The following is a 309-nucleotide window of genomic DNA, read 5'->3' as shown; positions in this document are numbered from 1 at the left end:
TGGGTCTGGGGGCTGACATGCCCTGAAGTCAGAACCACTAGACAGGCATGCTAACAGCCCTGGCTTTGGAGCCTAAGGCTGCCCAGGGGCCATGGGAGCAAACTGTGCTCACAGGGAAGTGAGGTTTCCTTGTCAGTGGCTTTCAGAAAAGCAGGGGGCAGGGGCTTAGACCTAGCTCCTTCCCAAGGAACAAGGACTTCAGTTCTGCCACATGTGTGGCTGGCCACGTGCCCCTGCATTTGCTGTCCTACAACACGTGTAGCTGGCCATGTGCCCCTGCATTTGCTGTCCTACAACACGTGTAGCTGG

The sequence above is a fragment of the Microtus ochrogaster genome, unplaced genomic scaffold, assembly GCF_000317375.1.
Source record: "Microtus ochrogaster isolate Prairie Vole_2 unplaced genomic scaffold, MicOch1.0 UNK15, whole genome shotgun sequence".
Classification (NCBI taxonomy): domain Eukaryota; kingdom Metazoa; phylum Chordata; class Mammalia; order Rodentia; family Cricetidae; genus Microtus; species Microtus ochrogaster.
The sequence above is the reverse complement of the archived record's forward strand: the minus strand, read 5'-3'. Positions refer to the sequence as shown.